Raw genomic sequence first — 21658 nt, 5'->3', positions numbered from 1 at the left:
ATGTGTGAGTGAAAAATTGGGCTGAGTAAAAGGGTTAGGAAAGCAAATTAGAGCACTGTTCAAAGGCTGCTGAGAGATGGTTTCAGGAAAACAGATTATACAACCAAGAACCAGAATGATTGTAGTGTAGAATTTGAATGAGAATTGTGGTGCTTAGTGGAAGGGAATGGATAACAAAGAGATAACAGTGAGCACCAATCAGGACTTAACTAGATATTTTTTTAGAAATTATGCACTGTTCTTTGTATATAGCAAACTATTCAGGCAATATATCTGCAAATAAGTTAACTGTTGTAAGCTTAATATAGTCTATGCATGTTGGAACTAGAATAGTTGATGCTTAGTGAGGTATTTAATTAGAACAAGTAGAATATATAGCTAAAGCCAATGATAGCTGATATGTCTTAGTTTGAATATGTGGACAAACAATTGTCATAGGCAGTTAAGTTGGATTTTTAAAGGTAAATTAAAGGGTACTTTTTATTGTGCTAATTTTCAGCTACCTTTTTGACATCTTCTTTAACATGATAAAATCCAAGCTCCTTTGAGGCAACTTATGTCCTTCAAATGCCTCTAACTAAACTATTGTCCCTGTCTGTTAAGAGCACTTTCCATCCAGCATAGTTCCTGAGACAAGTTAGTCCCAAAATAACACACATATACTCTTTTAGTTACAAAGCTGTTGGCCAATGTCTATAGCTTCTTACTGGCTATCTCTCTCTTAAATATTAATCCATAATTACTAATATATGAGTATTTCTATATGGTCTTATCTTACAGAGAATGCCAGACTCACGTGTCTTTCCTCTCAAGACATCATCCTTCCTATGTTTCCCAGAATCCTCTACCTCACCCAGTCCCAACTATCTAGCTTCTATATTGGCCAACAGTGCTTTATTCATGAATCAATAAGAAAAACAGATTTACAGAATGACATCTCCAATCACCTATCTGTGCTTAAAATTCTTCTTTGGCAGACACTTTCACCTCTAGGTCACAGGGAAGCTTACAAAGCATAATTTTAGAGCTCAGTGGTGTAGCACTTGCCCTGGGCATATCAGGTATATCAAACATTGGACAATATAAACAAAGCAAAACAATGAACATACCCCAGATGTATTCTGTCTTCTCCTGTCTCTGACCCCTTAACTCATGGTACAGGAAAAGACTATCATTTGCATGATATGATACTTAGAGTTCAGGAAGTTGCAAAGATATATGGACAGAAACAGTTTATCGCAGGTTCTTCTGATAGTCCAACTCAATATAGGGCCTTGTTTAACCTACATTTTTTGTTATTGATCATCTGCATTCCAAAGGTTAGCACTTCACAAGCCTCTTACATAATGATAGTTAAGAAGATGAACTCTAAGAATAATCTCAAAGAAGTTCCTCCAAGAATGTGGTGATGGGTAAAAACACCAGCAACTGGTCTTTGTGCTTCTGGGCCACTTGGCACGGATTAGTAACAAAGCCCAAGATATTTGCTAGGTATGCCTTGCTGCATTTCCCATCCTGCCTCTAAATGAAGGCCTGGAAAGTTCCTCCCAACTCAGATTGCTAAGGAGGATGGAAGTAACAGACATATGCTAAAGTACAGTACATCTCATATCAATTGAATAAAGGAGAACTATATTAAAGCATCACTCTTACTTGGTCCCAGAAGGCCTCTCTGATGGTTTAGTACATACTTCTGCCATGTCTTCATAAGTCTCTTAATGCTGGGTTGGACCCACCTGTATGAAAACCACTTTCATTATAAACCTCTCTAAAATAAGACAGTTTTCCAAACATACTCTGAAGGTTCCCTACTGTGTCAGTAGCTTAATTAACATTATTATAACCAGAATGCTGAAAATAATATATTTTTTTTCACTCTGAATCATGCCAATGTTGGAAGTTAAAGGTGTATGTCTGTGGCCTAAGTGGTTCAGCTCAGTCAGGGCCACAGATCTGAAAAGCCCACAGGAATAGGAATAATTGACTTTGCCATTACTAACCTCCATTGTCACTTAGCAAAAAAAAGTGTAAGCATAGGCATTCTTTGTAAAGATTTAGACATTATGTTGGCTTGCCCTTGTCACCTGGCAGAATACATTCAGGCAGTACCCGGGTCAGCCCAGGTTTCCATGATTACTTGTTTTCACACAGACGCAAAAGTCCCCCCCCCCCCGCCCACTTATATTCTCTTTCCTTCTCTTTTTCTTCCTGTTCCCCTGGGACAGACAGAACTTTTCCTTTCACCCTCCTCTTTTCTGTCCTCTTTCTGTGTCTCTTTACCTCTGTTCTTTTCCCTTCCCCCTTCCTTCCTCTTTCTAATAAAACTTCTCACTTAAGCTCTGTCTGCTTGGTAATTTTTATCCCCTCAACTTGGTCACCCTCTCCTGCCATAGAATCTGCCAAGGTTCCCCTCACAATTTATCAAAACACTCTTTCTTTGTTCTCTTTTGAAGGAAAGTTTCCATATTCTAAAAGCAAACGTGTTAGTGGAGTGAATGCCAAGGACTGAGAGATAGTTTTTTTGATTCCACCTCTAAAATTTCTTTGAAGATGGGCAAGAAAAAAAAGTATTTAATGCAAGTAATTTTGACATAATGAGCAAATGTCAGACATGGAGAATTACAAAATATGCTTATATAGAAAAGTGAATTTTAAAACACTTGTCTGTGCCATTTCTTTTGGAATTATCCTGAGATTTTGGTATACAGAAGATAATACTATTGATGTTTAAAATAAACATACAATGATATAATATTGGCTATACAAGAAAACAAAACATTAATATTTTATTCTAAATATATTTCATGAATTTGGAAATGATAAACTATCTTCTTAATTACCAATATTTGTGGAAAATATATGTGAACTCTTAGAAATATATATGCTTTTCATATCAATTACAAAATATAGTTTATCAGAAAATAAATATATTAAAATATTGGCTATAAATATAGAATATCACAATTAAAAGAAACATTCCCTTAAGACTATGTAGAAACAAATTGTTTTGTATGAAATGGCTGTAATAGTTTATTTTGATATATGTTTATATACCATACTTTTTTCCTAATTGAATACAGAGCTTTGAACCCCTTTATATTAATCAAAGTATCTCATTTCATTAGTGTGAACTTACTGAGATATCACTGGGGGAAAATTATCAAAAGTATCCAGAGCAATAGTGTATGTGTGTTTGTGTGTATGTGTGTGTGTGTGTTTGTGTGTGTGTGTGTCCATGCTTGCATGTGTGTGAGAGAGAGAAAGAGTCAGAATTCAGAGATTTTGCTAATAGTGTTTTCAGGCTGCTTTCGGAATCCTAAAATCACTCAGCAAGTACAGAACAGGAGCTAGTTCTGAATGCTTGGGGCAGAAATTTTTCCTTCCCAGAATAGTCCAGTTTTATGTGAGAACCGTATCATTGATTGCATAGGGGATACATAACCCAAATCATTGACAAAAATTATTTATTTAAAGTCAATCTTCTGCAAATATTAATAACATTAAAAATGCCTTCATACAAACTCCTAGATTGATGTCTTATTGAATAATCATATACTAGAGAGAGAGACATCAATTTGACACAGTAACATGGTGTAAAATTTCTAGTGTAAAAAATTACTTTAATATTAATTTCCTTTGTTCATGTATTTTATCTGTTGTATAAAACTGTTTATTTCCCCAATTGGTGTTAGTTTTGAGTGCTTAAAAACTCAAGAGAACTACAGTCTAGAAATAAAGGAAAAAAATAATAAAATTCATTATTAAATTCTGCCTCTTCTATAAAATATACATTATCCTTCTGAGCAATATAAAATCCAAATGAATTATTTCATTGATCTATTTTGGTCTTTTACTGTGGGATTACATACAAATAATTCAAAATAAAAAATAAGAAATATACAATCTACATAAAAAAGAGCATAAAGTAAAATTTCAAAGAAAGTCCTTAAATATAATAATACTTTAAGAACGAAGGATTATATATATCTTCTTGCATTACAAGTGTCATTACATTGTGTTAATATTCTCTCAAAATAAAACAACATAACCTAAAAAATGCCATTAAATCATAGTTTGAAAAGTAGGTAAAATAATATTTAAAACAAATAAGCATCAATTTGCAATAAAAAGAATAAAATATTTGAAATTGTTTTTATTACAAAATTTAAGTAAAATAATATTGGAATACTATACAAAAACACTTGAATATTTATATTTTCCTGTTTATCTTATTAGCCTTGAGTGACAAATGTATAGCTAAAAATATATGTTGACAATCATTAAAAGTGCTTAAATTTTCTTAATACCTTGAGACACCAAATTGAAAATTTTTAAATTAGTATACAAACCTCAAATTTTGTTTGTTGCTGAATGTGCAGGAACTACACAAAATTGAGCTTGTCAAAATTCCAAAATAGGTAGCATTCACAAACCCACACCATAACTGTGGAATAGTTGGCAGCTGGCGCAGGAGAGACCACCAATTAGATAAGTTATCCACATTCCACTGGCTGGCCCTCGTTTGATTTTGTTTTGTTTTGTTTTGTTTTTTGTTTGTTTGGTTTTGTTTTTTAATTCATGTAATTGGGAATGAAAGTGATGCATTCCAATGGAATGAGCTGAGAAGATGGACAATGAATTCATTTCAATAAAACACATTGTTTACATACATGAGATTACCAAGACAAAAATAAATATATTTGGAAACTACAGATTTTGAAATCACATCATTCTAGGTGGTGGTATTTAAAATTAGGTTCTTACCCATCACCTGGCCATCACTCCATGTACTTCCTCTAACTCATCCTCATCTCAAGTTCAGGTTCCAAATCTAATGACCAAATCATCATGTGCACTTGCCAAACATTGTACTTTCTAACCATGCTGTAAAACTAGCCTAAGGCCCCTATTGAGCCCCACAGCAAACCCAACACTCCAGGAAGCCAGACCTACCAAGCCATGCTAATACCACAAAGACAATTCTATGACCATTCCACAGTATTCTGAAGGTCTGGTGACAGAATCAGCTCAATGATGATTGTTCCTGTGCTCAGAAGACATACCTAGTCCTAGATCCTCTGGGGTCATTGTAAATATCCCCTTTGCTTATTAATATTGAATGACCCTAAAACTTGACTCAGAGCACCATTTAGGTGGTTTAAAACTTGTCAATCACAGTAACAACAGAATTTCAAATGTCCACTCAAAAAAGTTATAACAGTTTCCCCTAGCACTACTAATAAACTAACACAAGAAGCCTTGTTCCTATTGAAAAAAACAAAACAAACAAACACAAACAAAATAAAACAAACAGTATGAGTAATTAAGATAATATATCTCCCCAAATCTTAGTGGTTCATGAATATTGACAAGTTATCTCAAACCTGCTAGCTCAAAATTATGTTAGGTACATTTCTTTTGATCAGGAGCTGACTATTATACAGTATTTTATTATATGAGTCTAAGAAGAGTGGGGAATACTAGTAAGATATTTTCATTGTTTAATTTCTAATAATGCCCAAGATGAAACTATATGTTTGATCAAATATAAGCCTGACCAAGTAAATAGTAATAAGCAACATTTCAAAGTCATAGTATTGCATAAGTATAAGTAACAAGTACAGAAAGAAGGCTGTGATAGTAGAATGTGCAGTTATACTATTCGTGTTTAAGCCCAAATGTTAAAAATTGAGAATGTGTATGAGAAACATGGATACATGAATTAATTTTCTGTTTTAAATAACTTATTTTGCAATGTTAATTGATATATTAAATGATATCGAAATACGAAAAACGAAAAAATTAACACATTCAAAATATTGTATGAAAATAACATTGTTAAATCTAAACCCTTATATCCTTTTGTTAAAAAGCTTCTAGTAAAAACTAAAACTCTAGTATTACAAATATTTCTCACTTCCTCTAGTAACCCTGAATTAGGAAGCAAATCTGGGATGAATTGATTTATAATTAGTTTTAATTTTGAGTCTTGCTGAGAATCTTTATAAAGCTTTTCTGAGAAACACAAATTGCATAATAAAAAGCATTTTATATTTATTTAATTATGGTGGGATGTGGAAAGAAACATAACCAGCTCATTATGTAAACAGAAAACACACTTTGTACAATACAATGTGATTATTGAGCTATGTATAAGCAGCTTCTGATCCCTTCCAGCACTGTAGCTGCCCATCCATAATTTCTAATGAATTCTATTGAACTGTACACTGGGGATAATATTCTGTTTAAAAATGAATTGGAGAGCTTTAAGAGCTTTTTTTTTTTTTTTTTTTTTTTTTGATCTAAGGAATTTTCAGATACAAATTCATTATGCATATTTCACCACTGCCCTTTTCTTCCTAGTGAAAAATAACAGAACAACAGTCATATTTTTCCTGTCAATCATTGCAGATATTAATAAAACTTCATCTATTGATTTAATATTTAGATAAATGCTGTGAATGTCCCTCTCCTTTGGTCCTGTGATTTGCCTTTAAAAATCTATCAGTATTTTATTGATTAAAAATTGAAAGTTGATAGCTTTATATATAACATAAAATGTGTATTATGTTTTAAAATCAGACATTGTAGGAAATAATGAATACACAAATTACTATTTTTGAAGTTGATTATTAGGGATCATTATTATTTTTAAAATGATAAAATACCAGTACACATGCACATATCCAAAATTACTATTCATGTTTTTAGTAGATGAAGTACAATAACAAGCCAATAAATCCTAGTTAGATTAGGTTATGGCAATTATCCATTTCCATGAAACAATATTGTATTCATGATTAAAATTCATTACTGTGGTATATTTGTATAACATAATGAATGAATCTGAGAGAGAAATGAAGAAATTATAGAGTACTGTCAAAGGATTTAAGAAAAGGGAAGAAGGAAGAAAGGAAAGAAATAAAGGGTAGAAGGAAGGAAAAAAAAGAAGGTTGGAATAGAGGGGAATTTCTCAGCTATCAAGTAAAATATTTGAACTCAGTAAAACATTCCAACTTCTATTACACTTTACAGCTTTTAATTTATCGTGCTACTTAATCTCCTGTCTGGGTCAGTGCTTACATGTCCATTTTGAGGGACTCTCTGCTATATTAGATGTTCTGTGGTTTAAAGGCATTCTTAGGTCATTAGTTTCATAACTAACATTTTTGCAGGTCACTAAGTTCTCAGAATTCTTTTGATGATGTATTTTACTAGGTTATTTGATAGACTCCTCTGGTAAAAGAGCAAAGGGGAACAAAGGGCAGAGTTTTCAGGCAGTAACCTAAGCAGTAGGATCAGAAGGTATTCAGCTCTACTTATTTAAGCAGTGAGTTCATAGACCATTTTCCCCCTTTGGGAAAGGGTAAACTTTTTTTTTTTAAAAAAAATGTGAAGCAATGTTTGTGTGTGTATTTTCACATTCTTATATGACTTTTATGTTGAGGAATATATTACATGTATTCACTTTAAAACTAGTCAAAGTAATATGAAGTAGAAAATTCTGGGACAAAAATTCAAATATCACTCAGTAAATTTTTGGGTTCATTTCTTGAAGTTGATAATATAAATGTTATTATAAGCCATGCTGAAATAAGTACAGGATGACGATATAAAAAGTAACTTTATTATGCTTTGTGGAAACTGTGAAATTGAGGAATTAATACATGTCTAAAAAAACCTGTGCTGTCAAGTTGTTCATATTATATTAGATACTTGGAAGACACTGCTTATTCTTCTATTTTCCATCTCATGGGTCACTATTAAGAAGTTGCATTAATCTGAGAAAGGGAAAATTTTATTGTTTCAAAAATAAAGTTTTACCTAAAAGAATTAGGAGAAAGTTAAAGTGTTGCCAATTACAAATTCATTTTAGAGGAACTGGAAACAACAAGACAGCAACATCTTTTTTCTGTCTCTCTGTCTCTGACTCTCTCTCTCTCTCTGTGTGTGTGTGTGTGTGTGTGTGTGTGTGTGTGTGTGTGTGTAGACATGTGTGTGCCAATGTACATCATGCAGAAGCCAGAAATTAATGTTCTTTTTGTGAAATGTTAATTTCCTCCCCATAGATAAATAATCACAGATCAAATACTGGTTGTACCAAAGACAAAATTGACAAAGCAGTGTGTTTTTTGGACTTACTAAGGCAGAGGACTTAGAGGACAATGTATATATCAAAGATGGCTTTATCACTAGGAAGGTCACCTGGAGTGAGTGAGGGTTGACAAATGGAAACTAACGCGTCAGAGCTTTCTTTATAGTTTAAAGGCAACTCAGTGGGTCAAAGAGTCTCTCTTAGCATATTGGTTAGTAAGATCATCTCCTGGTGTTGTCTTTCTGAGTTCATTTTTGATATTTACTTATTTATTTATTTGTGTGTGTGTGTGTTTGTAGTGTGTATTGCACACAATCACATGTTCTACTTATGTGTGAAGCTCTAAAGTACACTCTGGACCAATTGATTCTCTCCTCATAGCAAGATAATTTTGGAGACAAAAATAAATTCATAAAACTCAGCATCAAGTGCCTTTACCTTCCACCATCTCATGTGCTCCCATGTCCTGCTGCAAACAATGTATATGTGTTTAGTTTTACGGCCCCTGTGGATTCCTGTGTCTGAATGATTGACCCACAGAGTAGCACTATTATTGGAATAGGTGTGGCCTTGTTGGAGGAAATGTGTTACTGTGGACATGGCCACTGAGGTCTCATATAAGATCAAGCCATGCACCGTGTGATAGTTCATTCCTTGTTACCTGGGACAAAGATATAAAATTCGCAGGTGCCCCACTCCATGATGGTAATAGACTAAACCTCTCTATCTATAAGTGATTGACAATGAGCTGTTCTTTTTCATGAGTTTCTATGGAAATGGTATTTCCTTCACAGCAATAGAATCCTTAATTAAGACATTATCTTAGCATATCTAAGAATCAGTGCCCTAACTCAAGTTGTTTATTTTCTGAGCATCATGAGTTCCCTGCTAGGAGGAAATGTCTGTGTTTGGATTCCTACAGATCATAATGATTACTGATTATCATTCTCTGACCTATAAAAGCAAAAAAAAAAAAAAAAAAAAAAAAAAAAAAAAAATGAAAAACCACAAAGACACCAAAACCATACCCACGTGGGAACACCTGGAGTCCCCATCTGCCTGATCTCTGAACCCCATTGCAAAGGATCTGTGGAGGCCACTGCCAGAGAACCCCCCCATCGCAAGGCCTCTGCAAGAGACCAGCCTATCCACACGGGACCACCCAGAATCCTCCCATCCTTGATCTTTGACTGCCATCACTGGGCCTCTGCCTGAGGAGAGACCTCCTAGAGAGCTTGAACCACCCAGAGCTAAAGACATCAAAGTTCTGACACACATAAGCCCACAAGGGAAGTAGCACAGAGAGAGAGAGAGAGAACCTCCACCTAGATCCATTGAAATAAGCAATGGGAAGACACACAAGAATCTAGGGGACTCTACACCAACTACACATGAACACCACAAAGCAGATGAAGCAGAAAATAACAACTTAAAAATATTTGCATAAAAATGATAGAAGCCTTCAAAGATGATGTGAGAAAATCCCTGAAAGAAATGGAAGAAAAAAAAAGCAAAAATAAAAAAAAAAAAAAAATAGGAAGAAATAGAAGAAAAGACAATGCAAAAAAAAAAATTGCATGAAATGAACAAATCTCTTACACAAAGTAAAGAAAGCCAAGAAAAAAATAATAAAGCAGGTAAAAGAATCAGTTCAAGACTTGAAAACTGAAAAAGAGACAATAAAGAAAACACAAACTAGGGAATGCTGAAAATAGAAAAACTGGGCAAATGATTGGAAACAACAGGTGCAAGGATAACCAACAGAATAAAAGAAATGGAAGGAAGAATCTCAGGAGATAAGCTAGAGGAAATAGATTCATCGACCAAAGAAAATCTTAAGTCCAACAAATCCTTAACACAAAATATCCAGGAAATGTGGGACACCATGAAAAAGCCAAACCTAAGAATAATAGACATAGAAGAAGGCAAAGAAGCCCAGCTCAAAGGTGCAGAAAACATAGTCAACAAAATCATTGAAGAAAACTTTCCCAATCTGAAGAATGACATGCCCATGAAAGTACAAGAAGCATTCATAACACCAAATAGGCTGGACCAAAGAGAAAAGACCCCCTCAACACATAATAATCAAACACTTAACATACAGAATAAAGAAAGATTGCTAAGAGCAGTGAAGGAAAAAGGACAGGTAACATATATAGGGTGACCTATCAAAATTACACCTGACTTCTCCATGGAAACTCTGAAGGCCAGAAGGTTCTACAATATAAAGATCTTCTACAAATATTAAGAGTCCACAGATGCCAGTCCAGGCTACTATACCCAGCAAAACTCTCAATCAGTATAGATGGAGAAAACAATACATTTAATGACAAAGCCAGCTGTTTCACAATACATATCTATAAACCTAGCCCTACAGAAAGTACTGGTAGGAAAACTCCAACTCAATGATGTTAACTACCCTCACAAAGACATAGGCAATATATGATCCCACTCCATCAGAACCCAATAATAAAGCAGGACAAATATATTCACAATGCCAATGCAAACAAATCTAAAACACACAAGCATAAACTATCAATGGTCTTTACATTCCCTCAACATTAATGGTCCTTATTCGCCTAACAGGATGGATATGAATACAGAATCCATGCTTCTGCTACACATCTAAGCTTCTAAGACAGAGATTACCTCATGGTAAAGGAAAAGATCTTCCAATCAAAAGAAGCAAACTGGTGTGGCTATCCTAATATCTAGCAAGTTAGACTTCAAACCAAAATCAATCAGTAGAGATGAAGATGGTCATTTCGTGTTCATCATAGAAGAAATCCTTCAGCAGAAAGTGTCAATTCTGAACATCTATGCACCAAATACAAAGGAACCCGCATTCATAAAAGAAAAGCTACTAAAACTCAAAGCTCACATAAAACCTCACACACCCATAGTGGGAGATTTCAACACTATACATTGGTGGTGCTAGATAAGACACCAGTCAGAAACTTAACAAAGAATCAAAAGAACTAACAACAAAAGTTAGTCTCAATTGGGTTTAACAGAAAGCTATAGAACTTTCCACCCAAATACCAAAGAATATACCTTCTTCCCTACTCCACATGGTACCTTCTCTAAAATCAACCACATACTAGGTGACATAACAAGCCTCAACTGATACAAATACATTGGAATAGTCCCCTGCATCTTATCAGACCACCATGCTTTAAAGTTGAAATTCAACAACAACCCAATCACAGAAACCCTAATAACTCATGGAAACTGAGCAATGTGTAATTGTACCATACCTGCATCAAAGAAGAAATAAAGAAAGAAATTAAGGACGTCTTTAAAATTAAAGAGAATGAGGACACAACATACCTGACTTAAGTGACACCTAGAAAGCCATGCTACAAGGAAATTCCGTTGCAATAATTCCCCATATGAAGAAAACAGAGGATAATCACATTAGAGAATTAACAGCACAACTGAAAGATTTAGAACAAAAAGAAGCAAGCTCACCCCAGAGGAGTAGACACCAGGACATAATCAATTTGAGGGCTGAAATCATTAAATACAAACTAGAAAAACAATACAAATAATCAATGCAACAAAGAGTTGTTTTTTTTTTTTTTCAAGAACATTAACGCTAAAATGCTGGCAAATAGAATCCAAGAACACATCAGAGAAAACATCCACCAGGACCAAGTAGGGATAGTTCGACATATGAAAATCTATCAATGTGATCTACCATATAAACAACTGAAAAAGAAAAACCACAAGATCATCTCACCAGATTGCGAAAAAGTCTTTGACAAAATTCAACACCCTCCCACGGTAAAGGTCTTGGAGAGATCAGGGATAACAGGAATGCTCCTAAACGTAATACATGTAATATAGAGTAAACCAACCGCCAACATCAAACTAAATGGAGAGAAGCTTAAGGCAATTCCTCTAAAATCAAGAACAAGACAAGGCTTGTCCTCTCTCTCTACATATCTCTTCAAAATTGTATTTGAAGTTCTAGCTAAAGCAAAAAGACAACAAAAGGAGATAAAGGGGATGCAAATTGGAAGGGAAGAAGTCAAACTTTCATTATATGCAGATGATATAATAGTTTACATGAGCAACCCAACCCCAAAAAATTCTACCAGACCTCCTCTATATGATAAACTTCTTCAATATACTAGCTGGATATGAGATGGACTAAAAAAGAAAAAACAAAACAAACAAACAAACAAACAAAAAAAAAAAACAACCAAAGAAATCAGAGAAACATCACCCTTTACAATAGCCAAAAACAGCATAAATTATTTTGGGGTAACACTTACCAATCAAGTGAAAAACCTATACAGCAAGAACTTTGTATCTTTGAAGAAAGAAATTAAAGATATCAGAAAACAGAAATCCTATCCATGTTCTTGGATAGGTAGGATAAACATAGTAAAAGGGCAACCTTGCCAAAAGCAATCTAAAGATTCAATGTAATCCTCGTTAAAATCCCAGCACAATTCTTCACTGACCTAGAAAGGATATTTGCAACTTTACATGAAAAAAAAAAAAAAAAAAAAGATCTAGGATAGCCAAAACAAACCTGTGCAATAAATGAACTTCAGGATGTATCACCATCCCCGACTTTAAGGTCTACTACAGACCTATAGTCCTGAAAACAGCCTTGTACTGGCAAAAGAATAGACAAGTAGAACAATGTAATCTAATAGAAAATACTGACATTAACCCACACACACACAAACACCTGAGTTTTACAAAACATCTAAAAGTATACAATGGTAGGAGGAAGGCATCTTCAACAAATGGCGCTGGCACAACTGGATGATAGTATATGGAAAACTGCGGATAGACCCCTGTGCCATGCACAAAACTCAACTCCAAATGGATCAAAGACCTCAACATAAATCCAGCCACACTGAACCTCTTAGAAGAGAAAGTGGGAGGTACCCTGGAACAAAGTGGTATAGGAGATCGCTTCCTGACTTTTTGAACATAACACCAGCAGCATTGACACTGAGATCTACAATTAATAAATGTGACCTACCCAAACTTACAAGCTTCTGTAAGGCAAAGGACACAGTTGACAAGACCAAACAGCAGTCCACAGATTGGGAAAAGATCTTTACCAATCCTACATTTGACACAGGGCTGATTTCCAAAATATACAAAGAACTCAAGAAACTAGTCACCAAAATATCAAATAACCCGATTAAAAATAGGGTACAGAACTCAAGAGAGAATTCTTCACAGTGTACAGAAAAGGATCAAGAAAAATCCAGACATGAGAGGAGCTTGGAACCCACACAAGAAAGGGACTTTTTAAAAATAACATTGAGTCCAGATGAAAACAGAACCTAAAAAACAAAGCAATGAACTGGGGGAAGAGGAAATCAGCATTTAGGACAATGTCTCGTTTTCTTCTGTTTCCTTCTTGCTGTACTTCTCCACACACCTGTATTTTATCTGCTGATTTCTTTATCTTGTATCTTCTCACAACTTCATTCCCTCTTCTACATCTATGTTTTTTTACTGTGAAGAAGCAACCTCCTCCAGAGTTTCTGTCATCTCACAAGGTACGAAGCAGCTGGTGGTTGTGAAGATGCCCAAATTGCTATTCAGAGTTTATGTTTGCTCAAGCACCTTGGAGCCACTAATGAAAGCACTGGCAGGAGTCAGTGAGTACCCTTCTATGAAATTTGCAGAGGTGGTTTCTTTTGTACATTGCCTGGCAAAATTTCTTCAGCCTTGTTTGACTGAGGTAAAACATTGTTTTGTTTTGTTTATCTTCTTATTGTACAATAAGAACATTTTACAATCCAAGTTCCCTCTCCCTTCAAGGTCCCCCAGACCCCCTCCCTTCCCATCCACCTCTACACACTGCACAAAAAGGGTGATGCCTTCCAGAAGGAATCATCAAAATCTGTCAAGTCAAATGGAGTATGGTCCAGGATAATGATGAATGAAATGAAACCCACATTAGGTCAAATTCAATGTTCATGGGGAGGTGTCACCAAGAGAACTGATAACATAGAAAATATATTGGGATATGAAGACAATATAGAAGAATTTAATAATTCAGTCAAGACCAATGATATTAATCTTAAATGGAACATGAAAAACCTCGGAAGCACTATATTATAGATATACACTCAAGAGACACATTCATAAACACAGCAATCTTTGCATTGTTCCCGGGTCCTGCTCCTCGCTCTCTGTAGCCACCTTCACTGCCGGCCTGCTTCCTCCTCCTCCATGGTGGACTCTGGCAGCTTTCTTGCCATAGTCCTCGAACTCCTGTTTCTCTCCACCCTCGTTGCAGCAGATCACCGGCATGCCCCACCATGTCAGACACAGCCGTAGACACCAGCTCCGACATCATCACCAAGGACTTGAAGAAGGAAGTTGTGGAGGAGAAAGAGAATGGAAGAGACACACCAGCCAATGGGAATGCTAATGAGGAAAGTGGGTAGCAGGCGGCTCACATTGAGGTAGATGAAGAAAAAGAAGAAGGTGGAGAGGAAGAGGAGGAGGAAGAAGTTGACGGTGAGGAATAGGATGGAGATGAAGATGAGGAAGCTGAGGCTCCTATGGGCAAGCGGGTAGCTGAAGATGATGAGGATGATGATGTTGACACCAAGAAGCTGAAGACTGATGAGGATGACTAGACTGCAGAAAGGAAAAGCTAAACTTAAGGCCACCTTGACCTATTCACCCTCCACTTCCCCTCTCAGAATTTAAACGTGGCCATAGCGGACAGTGCCACCCACAGATGACATGTGCTCTCTGACACCCCACCAAAAACAACAACATGAATTTGCAACCAGGGAGGAAAGAAAACCAAAACTTCCAAGGCCCTGCTTTAAAAAAAAAAAAATACTTTAAAAGGAAAATTTGTTTGTATTTTTTATTTACATTTTATATTTTTGTACATATTGTTAAGGGGTCAGCCATTTTTAATGATAACGGGTGACCAAACCAGCCTTCAGAGTGATCTCTGTCCTACTTCTTACTGACCTTACTTGTGGTGTGACCATTTTCATTATAATCTCAAAATGAGCAAAAAAAAAAAAAAAAAAAAAACCTTGTAAAACAAACAAAACCTTATTCTGAGAATTCCAGTAAATTTTTTTTTTGTGTGTGTATGTACCTAGCTGTACTATAAGTAGTTGGTTTGTATGAGATGGTTAAAAATGCAAAAGATAAAAGATTTCTTTGTTTCCTTCCTTTTTTGTTTATGAAGTTGCTATTTTTTTGGCCTGTTTGATGTATGTGTGAAACAATGTCCAACAATAAACCGGAATTTTATTTTGCTGAGGTGATTAGATTTTAAAACAAAGCTCTTCTTTTCTCAAACTCTAGATAATAGTACTGATCAACAAATATAATACTATCCTATGGTGATAGGGAGGAGAAGAATGATTTCAAGCAAAACTAGAAAATAAGCAAACATTGATATTCTAATACTTGACAAAAACTAATTCTTGTAAGAAAGAGGGTTATTTCTTACTGATAAAGGGATAATTCCATCAAGATGAAATTATAGTTCTAAATATATACTCACAAATAGAGATCCAGGTCATTCAATTTCACAAATCAAACAGTACTAGATTTAAAATTACAGATTATTTCCAACCCATTAGTAATGTGTCATTTCAATACTGGAGTCTCAAAAATAGACAGACCAACTATACAAACATGAATAAGCAATCAGGTGAGTTAGATAATATCAAAGTTCAAATGGATCTAACAGATATATTTAGTACATTCTGTCAAAATATATAAAAATACACAATCTTCTAAATACCCCATAAAGCATTCTCAAAAACACATCATATATTAGAAAACAAAGTATCAGCAGATATAATAGACTCAGTTAACATCTGCATTCTCTCTTACCACAAAGCAATGAAACTAGAAATAGAAAGAGAAACTATGTCGTCAAGATAGAATAACACACTGCTAGAAGATGAATGGGTCATTGCAAAAACAAGGAGATACAAATATTACAGGAATTAAGTGTCAAAGATATGTAAATATATAGATTGTATTGAAGGTAGTCCTAAAAGGTAAGTTTATAATCCTAAGTACACTTTAAACAAAACAACAGCAAAATTTTAGAGATTTCACATAGTCAAACTATGAGGAAGACACTCTTAAAAATCAATATTGTCATAACAAGTTGGAAAATCTAAAACAATGATGAGTTTCTAGGTATATATTGCCTACTGTACCTGGAAGGAAGTATATAAATTAAACAAATCTATAACTGCCAATTAGGTAAAAAAATTATTCAAAAGTCCCCCAAATAGAAAGTGCATATAGGAATTATGTACATAGACTTCCATTCTCACATAGCTGTAGCTTTCCCTACCAATAATAAAGTAGAATAAGAAGAACTAGAACATGCCCAGAGAAGGAACCATAGTTTCCACTTTCGGGAGGAGGCATGAGGGAAGGGTCTGGGCATTGCACACCAGGCTGCAGAGCAGTACTGTGCTGTCCGAGACTAAGACTGGCGGGCCTTTTGTCATACCAGTTCAATAGACACTGTGTGAATAATGAAAATAATGTTGGAAAATGTTGAATGCATAACAATTAAGTAAACATATTAAATTCTGTCACAATTTTCCAATGTTTTTGATGGGAGAATGTAGTCTCCTTTACCCAAGTTAGAGTGCAAAATGCTTTCAGTGAGGCTTCTTCCTTCCCATTTTTGGGCCTTATGCTTGCTTCATCCTCCTTGTTGCCAAACATGCTTGGGACTCCTTACAGGGTCCTTGTGCTTTCTGCCTTTACCTTGAAAGAAGACTTAGCCCAGCCATGCTCAGCCACAAAGAGTAAAACCATATTTTAAATAAAGTCACTATCACCATTTTCCCCATATCTCTATCTCATTATATATTTGCTTCCTAGAAGTTACCATAAGAAATTATGTGCTGATGCTCATTGTGTTTCAGAGCATGCCTTCCAGAAGATTGAAAGACTTTCTGTACAAATTATATAGTAGTCACTAAGAAATATTTAATGATTGGAAATGCACTGCTAGGATTATGGATTGAGTTCACGTGTATTCAATGTTTCATTTAAATTTCTATATACATTTCCAAATGTTCATAATAAAGCTAAGGAAAACAAAATCAGTATTTGAATGAACATTAGTAATTGACAGTTTGTCATAGAATCATCAAAATTTAGAAATACCTGCTTTGGGACTGAAAGCTACAATTGGGAAATTTTATGAAGAAAATGTTGCAAAGAATCATCTGCCTTTTATAAGAAAAATTGCCACAGGGTGAGGTGATATGTCATAAACAATAGACATAAACAATATGATAAACAATAGAATAAGTTTCTGCATCTCTGCCGTTTTTATTTTGGAGACCAGACCAGGAATGGGTCATCTGTCAACTAATGGATATTGTATTGTATGGCATATCTGGTCAAACGGCACCATAATACTTTATTGTATACTTTACTTATACAGTAAAAATTAAACATTAGGCATACTCCAATCATGTTTTCTAATAGATAATTTAATAATTTAAAGGAATAGAGTAACTGTTTTATTAATTTTAATAATCTTATATTTAATTACATATATTAAAATATATTTTATATGAATTAATCCTAAAATTATCAGTGACGTGTTTTCATTTCTTAAAACTTCTAGTTATATGGTTTAATTTTCAGTTACTTTTAAATAATTATGTTGACTATATATATTTAGGAGGTACAAGGTAATACTTTAATAAACATGTAATAATGGCCAACTCAGGGAAAGTAACATTTTCACTTTAATTTGTCTAGTTTATATTTTTTGAATAATAGAATATGATTCATCATATTCATGAATTACAAGTGGAAATTTGAGTAAATGCATTTCATGTCTTTAGCTTAAGTCGGGGTCATTATTCCTGCCCAAATGGCAATTGAGAATTGATGAAATAACTGAATAGATCTCAGTCTACAAAACTGATAGGAGAAAAGATAAGCAACACCTTTAGAAACATAGGTAGAGGAGGCACAGAGAAAATTCCATTAATTATTTGTTTATTTCCAAGGTCATAACAAGAAATAGACCCCCCCAAAAAATAGACAAATAGGATTGCATAAAAGTAGCAAATTTCATCCCAATAAAGGAAACAATGAACAGTGTGAAGAGGCAGCCTGCAGAAAGTGTGAGGGTGGGCTATTTACATTGAGGAAGATTAATGTTCAGAAGATAAAAAATAACTTTAAAAATCACATGCAGATATGTCTTTTTTCCATGCCAGTTCAGATCATGCCTGTTTTACTTCTACTGCAAGATTACTGTGAGATACTGAAATTATTCTTGTTACTGCATATTTGCTCAATTCATTTTGTTCAATACACAACTTACCATCAATAAAATAAACAGGAGTCATCAGTGTATCAGAGTTCTTCTGTTAATGAAATCCCATCATTCTATTGTCTAAAATTCTCTTGTTTTGACCTCCAGCCAAACAGTTTACCTCAGTTTAAGACAGAAGCAAAACCCATTATTCCTGAGTTTCTAGGGAGAGGAAGCCCAGGCTCTCTTTCCAATGTTGCAAGGTTGCTGCTACTAAGTATCCTGAATATTTGACATAATTGTTTACCATTTTTCTTGTGTGTGCTAAAACATAGACATCTGTGTCCCATACCCACTTTTGCTGTCTATTTTAAGAGATGATTTTGAGGCTATCCAAGATGCTTTTACTTATCCAAGCCAGGAAAGCTTTATATTTCACTTATTGTGGCTTTACTTTTCTAGCATATAGTCTATGGAAAGGAAGCAGTCTTACTAGTTTTAAAAGTTAATGTTTTATATTTACAAGTGAAAGTGATATATATTTCAAAATCATCATAGCATGTTCATAAGATGGAAAATATGAATTATTTGTCTTAAAGCAAAGAGTTTATAAAATTGAAAGACACAATTTAACTTAATTCAATACACTTCATTTTTTTAAAAAGTTGCATAAATTACATCTTAAAACCTTTTGTTTTTTTTTCAGTTTCTGTTGGTCCCTTCTATACTGCTGACAGGAAGAAAAAAAATGTGAAACTAAAAGCCATAGTAACATGATATTGTGACAAAGACTTAGATTAGTTAATTTGGAAGATACTTGGAGGAAAGTTGGACCTAAACTTTGAAGGGTTCATTTACCGCATAGGTGTGGTCACAAGAAATACTTTAGCTCACAGAATCTGAGATTTGACTGCAGAAGTCCAGAAAGAATATATCTGAAATGTAAAGGGAGACAGCAAGACATTAAACAAGAAGGAGATAGAATGGACGGAGTGTAAATGATCTCTATTAGCATTGCAAGGACATCTGGTGGTGAAAGGGTTATGTAAATATAAAGAAAACAGAGGAGGAATCAGTATTTGTAACACAAAAATTAAATCCCTTGTAGACCCAGACTCCCTGAACATGGGTATTTGTTAGGAGGACTGGGAAGTCTATGGGGGCCTCTAGTAATGGATTAGTATTTATCCCTAGTATATGAGTGGACTTTGGGAGCCCATTCTATGTAGAAGGGATACTCACTCAGCCTAGACACATGGAGAAGAGCCTAGGCCCTGATCCAAATGATATGACAGACTCTGAAGACTCTCTATGGAAGTCCTCACTCTCCCTGGGAAGCAGAATGGGGGACATGGGAGGACAGAAGGGTGTAGGAACTGGGATTCACATGTAAAACAAGCTGTATCAAATTTAAATTTAAAAAAAATATATAAAAGGAACAAGATTAAAAAAAAATTAAAAACCCGGGGACAGATAGTGGGGTTCAAGCTTCAAGCTGAAGGTCACAGAAGCAAAGGAGTTGGGCACTAATTCTTACATCTACCTCAGGCTGAAAGGGCTGTCTCCAGCAGTTCTCCAACAAGCCTCAGACAGATGTCCTTTCTCCGTATGGCTGGAGAAATAAATCTCCAAATGAGACCCTTTGTTTTTTATACCTCCCTAGTACTGGGATTAAAGGCATGTGATGCCAAGTACTGATATCATCTATGTGTGAGCTATTTCTCTTTATGAATGGATCCATTTTGTGTAGCTCAATGTATTCTTCAACTAACAGAGATCTGTCTACCCCTACATCCTTCGTGGAAGGATTAAATATGTATACTACCACTCCCAGCTAACTATTGTAGCTGGCTTTGTTTTATGTACCACTAGGAAAGCTTTGATAAATCATAAATAATATATCACCATAAGTATTGTCATGTAAGGTCTTGGATTTTTATTCGGAGTGCATGCAGAGATATTGATTGGGCAGTTTGATAGAAGGAATTGCATGTTAGAGGGCATATTTACTTTAGTTACAGGATCAGTGGTGAAGAATACTTGCTTCTTTTGAAGATGACTGGATACAGATTCCACCACTGACATGACAGATTACATCTATAAGGTAAATTACAGGGGATCTATCACCTTCATCCTCCAGAGGAACCTGGCATGTTCTTAGTGCACACACACACACACACACACACACACACACACACACACACACACACACATAATCTATCTATCGATCTAATATTTAACAAATAATTATTGTTCCTACAGGAACTGAAAGGATAGAACAACATGATTTAGGGAAGTCTGACTTTAGAAGACTATGATTAGAGAAGAGTATGAGAGACATTAAATGTTGTGCACTTATTTCTTGGAAGGACAACCCATGAACTCTTATCAATAAATTGTGTTTCGATCAATAAGTGTGATTTTATAGAACACACAATAACATTACAGGTACACTTATATTAGTTATCAGTATGGCTCTTTGCTAAGTTTTGAAATGAACAAGTTAAAATGAAGGAATTATTATTTTGCCTCAAGATTTTAAATATTTCTAGCCATTTCTACTCTATCTTGCTTGCATATTTAATAAAGTACTTGTGTATTCCTTGGGCTTATTTATGTTTGGTAGTTGAAGCAACATGTTTGAAGTTTCTTAAAATTGTGTGATTGGTTGGAAATATTTATTTGGCTTTAGTCTGAAATATTTCTATATACAATGTTTTAATATCTGATATAGTACTTTTATGTGGGAATCCACAGCCCCAAGGTGGCACCTGCCTGGATGCTAGGTACTCTGAGCTTAGCTGTAAACAAGCCTTATTTGGAAGTGCTTGATGGATCTGGTGCATTTCCTACTTCTATGACCTATCAGGGATTGCCAGGTGGCATGAGCTAATTGGGCAGTGAGTGCACATTTAAGGGCTTGCTGGGGCTGGGGGAAGCAGAAGCTGATACACAAGGTTCCTGAATAAATTGCTTGAAGAAGAGTCGTGGTCGTGTTTCCTTGCTGGCCGAGGTAGACGCAACAAGTGGTGGCCCTTATGGGGATCCTCTCTCCGTGGGTGAATGGCTCAGAAATTTCTTCAGTCAGGGTAGTCCACTGGTAGGTCCCAGGTAAGGTGGGACCGAGTTAAGGACCTCGGTAAAGAGGCAATAAGGTCTCCGGTAGGAGCTATAAAGTTCCGGGATCGAACAAGGTAAAAGTAACCAAAAGTGAAAGTATGGGGAATTCGACATTACAACCCATTTATCTCGCTCTTCAGGAGCAGTTGCATTCTGAAAGAATCAGGATA

The 21658-nt window shown here is 35.1% G+C and overlaps 1 pseudogene; it reads left to right on the top strand.

Annotated features, from left to right (window-relative positions):
* Positions 1–14397: 14397 nt before the first annotated feature.
* Positions 14398–14795, top strand: LOC127232325 (prothymosin alpha-like; annotated as a pseudogene).
* Positions 14796–21658: the final 6863 nt, after the last annotated feature.

This window comes from Phodopus roborovskii, unplaced genomic scaffold, assembly GCF_943737965.1.
Source record: "Phodopus roborovskii unplaced genomic scaffold, PHOROB, whole genome shotgun sequence".
Taxonomy (NCBI): Eukaryota; Metazoa; Chordata; class Mammalia; order Rodentia; family Cricetidae; genus Phodopus; species Phodopus roborovskii.
The sequence above is the reverse complement of the archived record's forward strand: the minus strand, read 5'-3'. Positions and strand labels throughout refer to the sequence as shown.